Raw genomic sequence first — 15,978 nt, 5'->3', positions numbered from 1 at the left:
TAGGGAGAGATCACTGAGCTGTTCCCTTTGAAATGGTAATTTTATGTTATGTAAACTAAAGTGTGTGTGTATGTGTGTGGGGCATGGTTAAAAATAGTGATCCAAACAAAACCCTGAAGAGCTCAAGAGGCTGAGATGGCGGGTTGGAAATCCTGCAAAACTGCTAGGTTTTCCAACATGGCACTTTCCCCACAGTCTCCAGACTTACCCACTCCAAGAATGGGATCTCTTTAAAGACACTTTTCTAAAAATATCATCATCCTACAATTGTTGGGGGAAAGGCAGACCATTCTCTAAAAAGATCCAAGAGAAAAAGTCCTTTCAGAACAATTTTTCAACAACACAGCTGACCATTTAACTGCAGCCACCTGGAGTATCTCTGACCACCCTCCTGTGAAACAAGGAGAGCCTCTGTGGGAGAACAGGATAGGACCATCCAAAGGATAGAAGGAAGACAAAGGCAGGGCTAGGACACAAAGTCCAAGGAGGAAGGTGGCTAAAGAAAGACGTAATAGTCCAGCATTGGGCACTGATGAGGTCTAGTAGGATTGAGACTGAAAGGAACCATTGGATTCAGAAGCTAGGAAGTTCTGGCAAAAGCATTCTGCAGACAAGTACAAAATATTGCTGAGAGAAATTAAAGAAACCCTAAATAAATGGAGACAGATAAAATGTTTTCGCATCACAAGACCCTATGTTGCTGAGATATCCATTCTCTCCAAGTTGATCTATCCAATCCCATCCCAATAAAAACCCTAGAAGATTTTTCTATAGAAATCGACAGATTGTGAAAGTTAAATGGAAATGCAAAGGATCTAGAGAGGCAAACCAATTTTGAAACAACAAAGTCGGAGGACTAACACTACCTGATTTCAAAATGTATTATAAAGCCACAGTAACCAAGACGGTGTAGCTGGCATTGGTGTAAAGACAAAGAAATCAATGGAATTCAATAGAGATGCCAGAGATATACTTAGACCTCTATGGTCACTTGATTTTCTGCAGTTTCCAAGACAACTCAATGGAAGAGAAGGATAATCTTTCCAACTAATACAGGTAGGTACAGGGACAACTGGATATCCACAGAGAAAGTGTCAACCATGATCCTTAACGTACCTCTTGTACAAACTGTGGGGGGCCGGGCCCCGGCGCCAGGCTGAGACCGGGTCGAGCAACATTCCCTGTTGACTCATGCCAACCCGGTGGTTCCCCCTCCCATTCCCCCACTTTCAAGGGCATACGAAAGCCTTGTCAAGGCTGAGAGAGTTAATTCCTGAAGCCTGTGGTCTGCAGGTGTTGGCAGTAATGCTACCTCCCTTTTTCTACCCCGAGTCAGATAGACACAAACATGGGAACTGTGTTTTGCTAGCAATCTATCAACAAGGTCTTGTGACCCGTTCACAAGGTTCACAAGGTATACAGAACTAAATGTTTTGGCTGGCAGTGATCATGTGAAACCTGTTTATTCTTAGAATGACCTGATCCATAAGAGTCTTATATTATAAAAGATTGTGTACAGCAACAATAAAGCCGTCACTTGGGCCATCAGCCCAGGGGAACCTCCTGTTCCCAAACTTTCTCTTCTCTCTTTTTTCTTGCATTCCCCTACCCTCAGGACCCTGACCTCGGTGTTTGTCGCGCCGGTCACGACAACAAACAAACCTCAGAATGGAATGTAGACGTAAATGTAAGAACTCAAACAATAAAACCTCTAGAAGAAAACATAGCAGGGGTGGGGGGACACCTGGGTGGCTCAGTGGGTTGAGCGTCCGACTTCAGCTCAGGTCATGATCTCACAGCTGATGAGTTCGAGCCCTGCATCGGGCTCTGTGCTGACAGCTCAGAGCCTGGAGCCTGCTTCGGATTCTGTGTCTCCCTCTCTCTCTGCCCCTAACCCACTCACATTCTGTCTCTGTCTCTCTCAAAAATAAATAAACATTAAAAAAAAAAAAAAGAAGAAAACCTAGGAGAAAAATCAGTGATTTGTGTTAGGCAAAGTTTTCTTTCTATTTTAAATACAATTTATTGTCAAATTGGCTTCCATACAACACCCAGTGCTCATCCCAACAAGTGCCCTCCTCAATGCCCATCACCCACTTCCCCTTTCCCGTCAACTCTCTGTATTTTGAGTTTGTTCTCTGTATTTAAGAGTCTCTTATGGTTTGCCTGCCTCCCTCTCTGTAACTTTTACCCCCTTCCCTTCCCCCATGGTCTTCTGTTAAGTTTCTTAAGATCCACATATGAGTGAAAACATATGGTACCTTTTTCTGACTTATTTCACTTAGCATAATACCCTCCAGTTCCAGCCATGTTGCCACAAATGGCCAGATTTCATTCTTTCTCATTGTCAAGTAGTATTCCATTGTATATATAAACTACATCTTCTTTATGCATTCATCCATTGATGGACATTTAGGCTCTTTCCATAATTTGGCTATTGTTGAAAGTGCTGCTATCAACATTGGGGTACAAGTGCCTCTATGCATCAGCACTCCTCTACCCCTTGGGTAAAGTCCTAGCAGTGCTATTGCTGGGTCATAGGGTAGTTCTATTTTTAATTTTTTGAGGAACCTCCACACTGTTTTCCAGAGCAGCTGCACCAGTTTGCATTCCCACCAACAGTGCAAGAGGGTTCCTGTTTCTTCACATCCTCGCCAGCATCTATAGTCTCCTGATTTGTTCAGTTCAGCCACTTGACTGGTATGAGGTGGTATCTCAGTGTGGCTTTGATTTGTATTTCCCTGATGATGAGTGAAGTTGAGCATTGTTTCATGTGTCTGTTGGCCATCTGGATGTCTTCTTTGGAAAAGTGGCTGTTCATGTCTTCTGTCCATTTCTTCACTGGATTATTTATTTTTTGGGTGTAGAGTTTGGTAAGTTCTTTATAGATTTTGGATACTAGCCCTTTATCCAATAGGTCATTTGCAAATATCTTTTCCCATTCTGTTGGTTGCCTTTTAGTTTTGTTGATTGTTTCCTTCGCAATGCAGAAGCTTTTTATCTTGATGATGTCACAATAGTTCATTTTTGCTTTTGATTCCCTTGCCTTTGGAGATGTGTTGAGCAAGAAATTGCTGTGGCTGAGGTCAAAGAGGTTGTTGCCAGCTTTCTCCTCTACGATTTTGATGGTTTCCTGTCTCACATTCCGGTCTTTCATCCATTTCGAGTTTATTTTTGTGTGTAGTGTAAGAAAGTGGTCTAGTTTCATTCTTCTGCATGTTGCTGTCCAGTTCTCCCAGCAACATTTATTAAACAGACTGTGTTTTTTCCATTGGATACTCTTTTCTGCTTTGTCAAAGATTAGATAGGCAAAGTTTTCTTAAATAGGAGACAACACAAACTAAAAGAAACAGTACACTGGATTTCATCAAAATGAAAACTTTTGCTCTTCAAAAGACACTTTAGAAAACTAAAAGACAAACTACAGAGTAGGAGAAAATATTTACAAAGCATATTAATAACTTATACCAAGATATGTAAGCCTTCTGACAACTCAATTTTTTCAATGTGCAAAAAAAAAAAAAATGCACTTCACCAAAGAACATATAGGGACAAAAATAAGCACATGGAAAGATACCTAACATTCTTAGTCATCAGGAAAATGCAATTACTATCAATGAAATACCACTCACTATGCATCCACTAAAATGGCTAATACTTAAAAGATAGACAATACTGAAGTTTGGCAAGGAACTTGAACTCTCATACACCACTGGTACTGATACAAAATGATACAGCTACTTAAGAAAACAGTTTGACAGTTTCTTATAAAGTTAACCATGCACTCACCATATGACCCCGCAATTACTCTTCTAAGTATTTACCCAGGAGAAATGAAAGCATGTACGCATATGTTTATACTATCTTTATTCATAATAGCCCTAAGCAGCAAATTAGTGAAATCTCCATCAGCCAATGAGTGGATAAAAAAATTGTGACATAGCCATACAATTGACAATTACTTAGCAATAAGAAGGAACAAAATACTGAATAAGACAACATGGATAAAATGAAAAAACTCAGTTTTTTCCTTCCTGTACAGGGAAACATTCAGCTCTCCCTGATTTTATTTCCAGCATGTCTTAGCTGTTACATAGAATGTTTCATTTCTGACATCTCTGGTCACCAAAGGTGTGGAGGTTCTTTCTCCACAACAAGCAACTTGTGACACCAACTGGGTACCCTACAATTTAATTCAATTCTAACATGACATGGAGAGTGTTAGCTCCCACAGGCCAAGGACTCAGTCCTACAAGACTCCTGCCCTTCAACTTCAGATGACAGTGGAAACCTAGGTTATCACTTGTGCTTCTGACTGAACCCCTTTTTGGGGTTTGCTAAAATTTGCTGAACCCTTCTTTGGGGTTTGCTAAAATTTGCTAGAGCAGCTCATAAACCTCAGAAGTATTTTCGTATGTTTATTAATTTTTTAAAGATAAAGGATACAGATGAACAGCCAGATGAAGAGATACATAGAGCAAGGTCTGGAAGGGTCCCGAGTGTAGGAGCTTCTTCTGCTCCCTGTGGAGTTGGGGTGTGTTACTCTCCTGGTGTGGATGAGTTCACCAAACTGGAAGCTCTCCAAACCCCAAACTATTGGGATTTTATGAAGACTTTCTCATGTAAGCATGATCGATTATTAACTCTGTTTCCACTCTCTCTCCATTCTCTGGAGAAGTGGGAGGCCACGGAAGGACCTGAAGATTCCAAGCTTCTTATCAGGGTTTGATCTTCCTGGTGACCAGCCCCCATCCAGAATCCCACCAAGAGTTTCCTCAAGAGAGTGAAAGGTGCTCCTAGTGCCCTTATCACTTAGGAAATTACATGGGTTTTAGAAGCTCTATGCCAGGAACCAGGGGCAGAGACCAATACATATTTTCTATTATCTCACTATGAGTGAGACTCAAAAATATGCCATTACATTTAAGAAGCCAGATACAAAGGACTACATACCTTGTGATTTCATTTACATGAAATTCTAGAAAAGACATAGATTGTACATGAGTGAAATCATATGGTATTTGTCTTTATCTGACTTGTCTCACTTAGCATAATGCCTTCTATATCCATCCATGTTGTCACAAATGGCAAGATTTCATGCCACCTCTTCTTTGTTAATCTATCAGTGGACACTTGGGTTGTCTCCATACTTTGGCTGTTATGATTAATGCTACAATAAATATAGAGGTGCATATATCTTTTTGAATTAGTGTTTTCATTTCCTTTGGGCAAATACCCAGTGGTAGAATTACTAGATTGGATAGTAGTGCTATTTTTGTTTTTTTGAGGAAACTCCATAATGTTTTCCATGATGACTACACCAATTTACATTCCCATCAACAGCGCACAAGGTTTCCTTTTTCTCCACATCCTCACCAACGCTTGTTTCTTGTCTTTTTGATTCTAGCCATTCTGACAGGTATAAGGTGATATCTCATTGTGGTTTTGATTTGCATTTCCCTGATAATTAGTAATGAGCAAGTTTTCATGGGTCTGTTGGCCATCTGTATGTATTCTTTAGAAAAATGTCTATTCAGGTCCTCTGTCCATTTTTAATGGGACTGTTTTTTGGGGTGTGTGTGTGTGTGTGTGTGTGTATGTGTGTGTGTGTGTAAAGGTATATAAGTTCTTTATATAATCCTTTATCAGATACCACTTACAAATATCTTCTCTCATTTAGTAGGTTGCCTTTTTGTATTGTTGATGGTTTCCTTTGCTATGCAATAACATTTTATTTTGGTGTAGTCCCAATTGTTTATTTTTACTTTTATTTTCTTTACCTGAAGAGACATATCTAGAAAAATGTTGCTATGCCCAATATGAAAGAAATTATTCTCTATGTTTTCTTCTAGGAGTTTTATTGTTTCAGGTCTCACATCTAGGCCTTTATTCCATTTTGATTTTATTTTTGGGTATGGTGTAAGAACGTGGTCCAGTTTCATTCTTTTGCACGTAGCTATCCAGTTTTCCCAGCACCATTTATTGAAGAGACTGTCTTCCCATTCTTGCCTCCTTTTTCATAGATTAATTGACCATATAATCATGGGTTTATTTCTGGGCTCTGTATTCTTTTCTATTTGTCTATGTGTCTAGTTTTGTGCCAAAACCATATTATTTTGATTACTACAGCTTTGTAGTGTATCTTGAAATGTGGGATTGTGATACCTCCAGCTTTGTTGTTCTTTCTCAAGATTGCTTTGACTAGTCAAGGTCTTTTGTGGTTCCATACAAAATTTCGCATTATTTGTTCTAGTTATGTAAAAAATGCTATTGGTATTTTGATAGAGATTGCATTCAATCTGCATAATGCTTTGGGTAGTATGGATATTCTTTTTTTTTTTAATTTAAATTCATGTTAACATATAGTGTAATATGGGTTTCAGGACTAGAATTTAATGATTCATCATTTACATATAACATCAAGTGCTCATCCCATCTGGTGCCCTCTTTAATGCCCATCACTCATTTAGACCACCCCTCACCCACTGCCTCTCCAGAAACCCTGTTTGTTCTCTGTATTTAAGAGTCTCTTATGGTTTGTCTCCCTCTCTGTTTTTGTATTATTTTTGCTTCCCTTCCCTTATGTCCATCTGTTTTGTTTCTTAAATACCAAATTTGAGTATTTTGCTTAGCATAACATACTCTAGTTCCATCCATGTTGTTGCAAATGGCAAGATTTCATTCTTTTTGATGGCCAAGTAATATTCAATTGTGTGTATATACGTGTGTGTGTGTGTGTGTGTGTGTGTGTGTGTGTGTGTATGTATACCACATCTTTATCCATTCATCAGTCGATGGACATTTGGGTCCTTTCCATAATTTGGCTATTGTTGATAGTGCTGCTATAAACATTGGGGTGTATGTGCCCCTTCGAATCAGCGTTTTTGTATCCTTTGGATAAATACCCAGTAGTGCAATTGCTGGATGGTAGGGTAGCTCTGTTTCTAATTTTTTGAGTAACCTCCATATTGTTTTCCAGAGTGGCTGCACCAGTTTGCATAACCACCAACAGTGTAAGAGGGTTCCCCTTTCTCTGCATCCTCAGCAAAATTATTGTTTCTTGAGTTGTTAATTGTAGCTGTTCTGACAGGTGTGAGGTGGTAGCTCATTGTGGCTTTGATTTGTATTTCCCTGATGATGAGTGATGTGGAGCATCTTTTCATGTGTCTGTTAGCCATCTGGATGTCTTCTTTGGAAAAATGTCTATTCATGTCTTCTGCCCATTTCTTAATTATATTGCTTGTTTTTTGGGCGTTGAGTTTGATAAGTTCTCTATAATTCTGTAGAATCTATAGATTCTCTATACTATCTGTTTACCAGATGTGTCACTTACAAATATCTTCTCCCAGTTGCCTTTTAGTTTTGTTGATTGTTTCCTTTACTGAGCAGAAGCTTTATATCTTGATGAGATCCCAATTGTTCATGTTTGCTTTTGTTTTCCCTGCCTCCAGAGATATGTTTAGTAGAAAGTTGCTGTGGCCAAGTTCAAAAAGGTTGCTGCCTGTGTTCTCCTCTAGGATTTTGATGGTTTCATGTCTTACATTTAGGTTTTTCACACATTTTGAATTTATTTCTCTGTATAGTATAAGAAAGTGGTCTATTTTCATTCTTTTGCATGTTGCTGTCCAGTTTTCCCAGCACCATTTGTTGAAGAGACTGTCTTTTTTTCTATTGGATATTCTTTCCTGCTTTGTCAACGAATAGTTGGTTGTACATTTGTGGGTCCATTTCTGAGTTCTCTATTCTGTTCCATTGATCTGTCTGTCTATTTTTGTGCCAGTACCATACTGTCTTGATGATTACAGCTTTGTAATATACCTTGAAGTCCAGAACTGTGATGCCTCCAGCTTTGGTTTTCTTTTTCAACATTACTTTGGCTATTTGGGGTCTTTTCTGGTTCCATACAAATTTTAGAATTGTTTGTTCTAGTTCTGTGAAGAATGTTGTGCTATTTTGATAGGGATTGCATTGAAAGGGTAGATTGCTTTGGGTAGTGGTAGTATAGATATTCTAACAAGATTAATTCTTCCAATCCATGAGCATGGAATGTCTTTCCATTTGTTTGTGTTGTCCTCAATTTCTCTCGTCAATGTTTTATAGTTTTCAGAGTATAGGGCTTTCGCCTCCCTAGTTAAGTTTATTCCTAGGTATTGTATTCTTTTTGGTGCAATTACAAGTGGAATTGTTTTTTAAATTTCTCTTTCTGCTACTTCATTATAAGTGTATAGAAATGCAACCGATTGCTGTGCTTTACTTTTGTAATCTGCAACTTTACAGGATTCATTTATTCTAGTAGTTTTTGGTTGGAGCCTTTAGGACTTTCTATATATAGTATCATGTCATCTGTAAATTGTTTTTAGTCCCCAAACTACTCAAGTAAAACTTTTACCTGAGAATACTTTGTTCCATTAGTCTCACTTTATAGCTATCAAGATGAGCAATTTCTAATGTCATTTTTCATGATCTCTTCTCTTAGAAAAAGAGAATTAGTGATGATGAGACTCCCCCCACCCTGCTTTTTTTAAAGTAGGCTCCACACCCAATGTGGGACTTGAACTAATGACTCTGAGATCAAGACCTAAAATCAAGAATTGGATGCTCTACCAACTGAGCCATGTAGGTGCCCGGAGACTCCTTTCTTTATGAATGAGAATGGCCATGCTCCCTGGAGGCAAAACACATCATGCTTGTTCAGCATCACTATTTATTAGGGAAGTGCAAATCAAAACTACAATGAGATATCACCTCACACTGCTTAGATTGACTATCATTGAAAAAGAAAACAAACAACCCAAGTATTGGCAAAGATGTGGAGAAAAGGAAACCCTTGTACACTGTTGGTGGGAATGTAAATTGGTTCAGAAATATGTTTACTTCTCAAAACTTTAAGAATAGTACTACCATGGGGTACCTAGGTGGCTCAGTCGGTTAAGCATCCGACTTTGCCTCAGGTCATGATCTCACAGTCCGTGAGTTTGAGCCCCGCGTCAGGCTCTGTGCTGACAGCTCAGAGCCTGGAGCCTGCTTCCGATTCTGTGTCTCCCTCTCTCTGACCCTCCCCCGTTCATGCTCTGTCTCTCTCTGTCTCAAAAAAAAATAAATATTAAAAAAAAAAAGAATAGTACTACCATATGACCCAGTTACTCCGCTTCTGGGTATTTATCCAGAGTATGAAAACACTAATTCAAAAATATATATCACCCCTATGTTTACTGCAGCATCATTTACGATAGTCAAGATATGGAAGCAACCTAAGTGTCCATCGATGGCTGAATGGATAAAGAGGTGGTGGTGTGCATACACACACACACACACACACACACACACACACACACATTGACAGTGGAATATTAGTCATAAAAAGGTTTGCAATCTTGCCATCTGCAATGACATGGATGGATTTGAGGGTGTTATGTTTAGTGAAATAAGTCAGAGGGAGAAAGATAAGAAAACATAGGATTTCACTCCTATGTGGAATCTAAAAATAAAAGAAAACAAAACAAATGAGCAAACAAAAGAAAAACTTATAGACACAAAGAGCTGATTGGTGGTTACCAGAGGGGAGGGGGTAGGGGTGGATCAAATGGGCAAAGGAGGTCAAATGTATGGTGATGGATGATAGCTAGACTTTCAGAGGCGATCACTTTATAATGAATGGAGAGGTCAAATTATACATACCAATTTTACCTCAATCAAAAAACAAACACATCCTGCTTTTAGTTAAGAACTAGAGTTCCAAATAATATAGCAACTATGATGATCTATATAGTCCTTTTTAAAAAGTGTTTATTTTTGAGAGAGAGAGAGAGAGAGAGACAGACAGACGGCGGGGGGGGGGGCGGTGGGTAGGGGCAGAAACAGAGGGAGAGAGAATCCCTAGCAGGTTCCACACTGCCAGCGCAGAGCAGGGTCTGAACTCACGAACCGTGAGATCATGATCTGAGCCGAAAGATGCCTAACCTACTGAGCCACCCAAGTGCTCCAATGATAATCTATATAGTCTTATAACAACAAAAATCTTCCCATTACGTACTTCAAGAAAATCATAATGTAGAATAATTTTAAGTAGTGATAGTAGCAATACATGTACCAGTTGTTTTAAACACTCTACCACTATTACAGAGGAATATCGTAATTAAAAAATTATATTTTAGAAGGGGAACATAATGTCCACAGAAAAACAAAAGTCAAAAATTAAGTTCTTCTACTATCTCTAGCTTTCTTCTCATATTTTTGACCTGGTTTTGGTCTCAAGTTTTATGAGCTATGAAGATACTTAAAACATGTATAACCTGTGGTGTGTGGCGGGGGGGGGGAGTGGGCGGGGAGTGTAGCTTTGGTCATGAGATTGCATTCTAGGGCTTTCTCTCCCACAGCTCACAAGACACAGGGGTCCTGTACCATTTTCCATACATGGAGTGGAACCCTCAGATCACAGAACTCAACTGTGTACACTTTTATTATCTCTCTTCTTTTTAGGGAGCTGTGTTGAACAATTTTAATCTTGACTGTTGCATCCTGAGGAAAAGAGGGTCTTTTTCCTGTCCCTGCTGGCTTCTCAGCTTTCCTTCTCCCTGGCTCTGATGTTTGAGCACTTCTCCCAAGTCAGCCCTGGGAATACTGACAGCCCTGTGCATTGGATTTCAACCACTTTCTGCTTTCAGTTAGTTGCTATGATGGTTAATTTTATATCAACTTGGCTAGGCCACAGGGTGCCCTGATATTTGGTCAAATATTATTTTTTTTAATGTTTTTATTTATTTTTGAGACAGAGAGAGACAGAGCATGAGCAGGGGAGGGGCAGAGAGAGAGGGAGACACAGGATGTGAAGCAGGCTCCAGGCTCTGAGCTGTCAGCACAGAGCCTGATGTGGGGCTCAAACTCAGGGACCACGAGATCACGACCTGAGCCGAAGTCGGATGCTTAACCAACTGAGCCACCCAGGCACCCCTGGTTAAATATTATTTTGAGTGTTTCTGTGAGGGTGTTTTTGGGTGAGATTGACAGTTAAATTGGCAGACTCTGAGTAAAGCAGATTGCCCTTCATAATGTGGTGGGCCTCGTCTAATCAGCTGAAGGCCTGGACACAATAAAAGTCTGACTCTCCCCATTCCCAGCAAGAAAACTTCTGCAACAGATGGCCTTCAGATTCAAACTGGAACATCTGGTCTTTTTAGTTCTCCAAATTGATGGCCATGATGGCCTTTGGACTTGTACTGTACCTTTAGTTCTCCTGAGTCTCCAGCCTGCCTGCCCTTACTGTAGATTTTGGACATGCCAGCGTCCATAACCATATGCATTAATTCTTTATTCCATCTCTTTCTCTGGAGAACTCTGACTAATACAGATGCCCTGTTCTCATTCTTGGATGAACTACCAGGCAGGTACTCTGGCCTACTCCATTCTTATCTCTTAACATGTCTGAGACACATGACATTTCTCCTTGCTCCAGCCTAGAAAGAGAAAACCCTTGTACAGGTGTCTATCCCAGCAGCTGTCATGTGTCAGGCACATTTGTTTACTGTGAAGTGTATGCCCCTCAAGGGTAGGGTAGAATGCATACCTTGTTTTCATGTCCATACTACCCAGCATTTTGATCATTGCAAAATCCAGGAGAAACTGCACAATTCCACATCAGACTAGGACACTTAGCTTACATGATGCCACTTTTAATAGGAGAAAAGGCAAAAAGATATAAATAATCTAACGGTAAAAAATCAGGAAATGACAGTAAATGGTTACAGGTAATGATGGCATATTACCATGTTTAAAATGTCAAATAGGAGTGCCTGGGTGGCTCAGTCATTTGAGCATCCAACTCTTGATTTTGGCTCGGGTCATGATCCCAGGATTGCTCCACACTCAGTGTGGATTCTTTCTCTCTCCCTCTGCCCCTCTCCCTTGCTTGCATGCTCTTTCTCTCTAAAATGAAAATAAAAAATAAAATGTCAATGTTTAGTGCTTTGGGATACAGTCATGATATAAAATGAAAAGTATGAAAAGACAGAAGAAAAGAGTCATAAATAGACCAGAACATACACAGAATTTTAGAACATGATATCGGTGGTGACTTAATTCAGTGGAGAAAAGATGGTTTCTGTATGTTGGAAAGAGTCTTACCTTTCTTATAAAAACTCTGCTACAGATCAGTGACTCCATGATTAGGAGAAATGCAGAGCCATGGGAAAAGAGAGGGAGTCTTTCCTCCACCCCTCGGTCACATGGGCTGGCATGCAGCTTTGGGACTTGAAGGACAGACCAGGGTAAGGCAAGTAAGTGCCCTCACATGCATGGCCTGACTTCACTCTCCTTGCTGTAGTCCTGGACTGTTGATTTTGCCTTTAAAATTAATATTTTGCTTATCATAGATTTTTTTGAATTCATCTTGTTAAAAAAAAACACATTGCTTTACTACACCCAAATAAAAAGCTTTTGGACAGCAAAGGATAGCATCAACAACACAAAAAAGCAACCTACTGAATGGGAGAAGTTATTTGCAAATGATACATCTGATAAGGGGTTAATATCCAAAATATATAAAGACCTTATACAACTGAACCCCCTCAAAAACAAATAAGCCAACTAAAATGGGCAGGGGACCCAAATAGACATTTTTCCAAAGAAGATATACAGATGGCCAACACACACATGAAAAGACATTCAACATCACTAACCACTGGGAAAATGCAAACTAAAACCACAATGAGATGTCACCTTACACCTTTCAGAATGGCTACATTCAAAATGACAAGAAATAACATGGTGAGGATGTGGAGAAAAAGGAACCCTCATGCACTTTGGTGGGAGTGCAAATTCATGCAGCCACTGTGGAAAACAGTATGGAGGTTCATCAAAAAACTAAAAATAGAACTACCTTATGACCCAGTAACTCCACTACTGGGTATTTACCCAAAGAAAGTGAAAACGCTAATTCAAAAAGATATCTGCATCTCTATGTCTATTGCAGTATTGATTATAATAGCCAAGGTATGGAGGCAGCCCAACTGTCCATCAATAGACCAATGGATAAAGAGGTGGTATATATATACAAGGAGTATTACTCAGCCATAAAAAGGATGAGATCTTACCATTTGTGGCAACATGGATGGATATAGAAGGCATGACGCTAAGTGACATAAGTCAGACAGAGAAAGACAAATACCACATGGTTTCACCCATATGTGGAATCTAGAAAACAAAATAAGTGAATACACAAAAAGCAGAAAGAGGCCCATAAATACAGAGAACAAGTTGATGGTTGCCAGAGGGGAAGGGGATGGGAGGAAGGGCAAAATGGGTGAGGGGATGGAATGAATAGGTCATGGGGATACCACGTACAGCATGGGGAATATAGTTAATTAAGAAAAAAGAATTAAAAAAAAACACCAAACATTTCTTTAACATATCATTTTTCTCGATTACTGAATTTTTTTGGCACCTCCTCAAGTTTTGCACCTGTGAGGAGTGTCTCCCTCCCCTCGCCCGAGTGCCAGGCCTGCTCAGCTTGGGAGAAATCAGCGGCTTCTCTTGCCAGCAGCACTGGAAAGGAGTTGAACAGTGCCTGACACATAGCGGGTATTTAATGAGTAGTTTTTCAATAGTGGTTTAATGAGTGAGTAGGTTGAAGTCAGAGAAGCCTGTCTTTAAATAGCTCCAAAGAGATGTTCTCAACTTACTGACCTACTTGCCTATGGTTCCCTGGGAAAAACCACCTGTCAGTCCTTGCCATGTGAGATCCCAGTAGGGTGCCTTGCATAGGCACCGGGAGATCTCACAGATATAGAAAAGCAAAAGTGATCATAAGACGCTTAAGGAAACAGCAGCTTTAAGAAGGAACAAGATGAATTAGAATAGGAGGCTACTGTGGAGTGTGAATTCAGGGATGTCATAGAAGAAAATGTTATTAAAAATGCGGTGAGAATTCTGTGTAGATATAATCAGAACATTCTAGTGTTTCTGGAACTAGAAAATATTTGAGAACTTCAAAAAGTCCCAATTAAAAAATTCAACAGAAGAATTGGAAAAATGAGTGGTCACTGTTAACACAAATTTAGCCCCAAAATATATAGAAATGAACACGATAGGGTGAAAGGTAGGGGTCATGGGAAACAGCTACGATGGACCTAAAACACACAAGTAATCAAAGGTCCTAAAGGGGCAAAAAAGAACACATAGACCAGAAGTAATAATCAAAGAAATAACAGAGGAACACTTTCTTGAAGGGGACAGAAACTTGAGCCTTCAAATTTAAAAGGACCATCATCTCACAGGCAGGACAATGGAGAAGGATACAGGCCCACAATCTCTGACCTGGTGAAATTTCTGGACCTCAGGGGTAATGAGAAACTCTTAAACAGGTTCCAGATAGAACGGATCACTTACAGAGAACGAAGTAATCTAGTACTGGGCTTGCTTATACTTCATTGCCTCTTTCAAGCCATGGTGTGGCAAAACCACATGCCAAATCAAATCCACGTCTTTCCTACTCTCCCATTAGGTTTTGCCCCTGAATGGGGCTGGAGTAGTGCTCCTCTGGCTTCACTCTGCGTGTTAGCAAACTTCGAGCAGGCCAGGCAATCATAGTATCCTTAGGTATGCGCTCATACCTCCTCACGCCTCTCCCCCCTCTTCCAGTCTTGCTTCCTCCTCCGAGAAAATCAGTCCAGGGAATTTTTGCAGACTCCCACCGCAAAATCTCCCCGCCTCACATACCCTGCTCTCCTCTGATGACAGAAACGTCTCTGACCCTCTCTTGTGCCTTCTCATCTTCTCAAGGACATCACCCAAGCACATCCCCCTCTGTCACCGCCTACCAGTGCTTTGCCTTCAATCACTGCTCTCAGCATTCAGACATACGATTATTTTTTTCTACCTGGAAAACAAATTAACAAACAATCCAAACTTCTCAGCCTCACTCCGCCTTCCTGTTACCAACCCATTTCTTTGCTCTCCTTTGCAGCAAAGTCCTCAAAGGAGTGGTCTCTATTCCCTATCTACAATTCCTCTCCTCTTTTTCTCATTTAAGACCGCTCCATTAGGACTTGTTCTTCCGCCCCTCCATTGCACTCACTCTTGTCAAGGCCACCAATAACTCCACCAATAAGTCAAAGCAGTGAGGAATCCTCACTCCCATGGTCTTGACCCGTGAGCAGATTTTTACACAGGCTCTTTCCTTCTCCTTAACAGTCTGTCTTTATTTGGCTTCCAGGACACCACGCTCTCCTGGTTGAATTCCTACCTCACCAGCAGCTCCTTCTCCATCTGCTTTTCTGTGCCTCTTCTTCTCCTGGCCAGTTTAATTTGGTCTAAATTAATAATCCTATCCTCTTAAGTGGAGGCTGTCCAACTTCATATGGTGTTAGCCATTCTTCAGGACAAGGATTTTCTTTCGATTAAAAGGCATTGAGAAATAGCCTCATCAGTAAATGAAAAATAAAAGAATAAAATCATTATCAAGTAGCAAACATAACAAAAGTGATAACATCTAATATAGACAGAGCTACTTAGCCTGGGAAAAAGACCAATTTGCTGGTGGCACTGCATCCTGGTTAAATAAGTACCCAATATGTAGCAAGCTAAAATTTGTGCAAACTCTTTAAAGCAATAATTCTATTTTGGAAAGACACACTAAGAAAATAATCCTAAAAGCCCCAAAATATATCAATTGTAGCACTACAAATAATGCAAAGTGTATAAATAAAAGGAAAGGGGTAGCAACAGAAGCCCTGCAGGTGGGAGCTGCCAGGGTTTGTGGGTACCAACGCACAGATAAATTATGGAAGATGTACACATTAAAATATCGTCTAGAGTAAACTCATGATACTGAAAATGTTTAAATGAAAATGATTTTTTTTTAAAGCAGGCTCCACTCCAGTGTGGGACTTGAACTTACCACCCTGAGATCAAGAGTCACATGCTCTCCCAACGGAGCTAGCCAGGCACCCCTAAATGAAAATGGTTTTAATGGGGAAAAAGGAG

This window comes from Lynx rufus, unplaced genomic scaffold, assembly GCF_022079265.1.
Source record: "Lynx rufus isolate CCGP_SWC_20201006 ecotype Redwood Valley unplaced genomic scaffold, mLynRuf1.p SCAF_1, whole genome shotgun sequence".
NCBI classification, from domain to species: domain Eukaryota; kingdom Metazoa; phylum Chordata; class Mammalia; order Carnivora; family Felidae; genus Lynx; species Lynx rufus.
Note: the sequence above shows the minus strand (reverse complement) of the source record.